A 1048-nucleotide genomic window follows, 5' to 3' on the forward strand; every position below is an offset into this window, starting at 1 on the left:
CTTAAAATTTAGCTATTCCTAAGTGATCTATTAATTTAATGTAATCTATAGACCATGCTATAAAAGTCAACAAACATGTTATTACTTTATAACATGTTTTTGTTCCAATATCATTTTTAGTGAAAAAGGGTGGGTTTTTTTCCAGGTTTTTTGTCGCTTTATGTTTTTGATTTAATTATTAAATACTGCATTTTAGTGAAGTTTCAAGCACTATTTTTTTTTAGCTGGATTAGCTTGGGTGGTCATCATAACCACTGATTTAATGTACCAAAAACGTTTGCTAAATGTATAGAATAAAGAAAAATATAGAAATATGAAAAAGTACTTTTTTTTTTAATAAACAAAGTTATTACATTACATATTATTAGAAAAAAAAAGTAGTTGAAGTTTAAAAAAAATAGCCTATGGACATTTGTTGGGCAAATAACAAAATAGCCAGTGACTTACCGTCAGAATTTTGTCTTCTGAATTATAAAAACATAATAATATTAATAATGTAGAGCTTGACGATTTTTCTAGTCTCTTTTGTTGAAAAGTACATATCAAAAGTTTAAGGATAACAAAAACAACCTAATTAGTAATAAAATTAACTTTAATGTGGGCCGCTTTTGATGCTTCAAACCTTTTTACTGGTATTTTTTGGTACAAGATTCAGAATAAAAGTTGGGCTATACTTATAGTGAAATATGACTTTACTATCATCATATTGTATTTTCTTGCGCAGCTGCACGTTGGACTCATGAAAAATAATTGTTTGAATTCATTGGAAGACTTCTTTGATGGGTTATTTTCTCAATTTATGATGGCATAGCAGTTAAAAGAAGACACTGTTTAGGGCAATACTGGACCTTTTACCAGTAGGGGTGGCTCTTTCGAACCACACGAACACCCTTGTGTTAGTACTACACGGGCAGAGTTGAAGGACGCACAAGAGGAGCGATTTACTTGATTGACAGTTAAGCTGGCGAATCACAGGCCAATTTGCGCGGACGTCGGACGACGCGGACCAATGAAATTAGCCTAAAAGGGGTCACAACAAACCACCTAC

The sequence above is a fragment of the Danio rerio genome, chromosome 11, assembly GCF_049306965.1.
Source record: "Danio rerio strain Tuebingen ecotype United States chromosome 11, GRCz12tu, whole genome shotgun sequence".
NCBI classification, from domain to species: domain Eukaryota; kingdom Metazoa; phylum Chordata; class Actinopteri; order Cypriniformes; family Danionidae; genus Danio; species Danio rerio.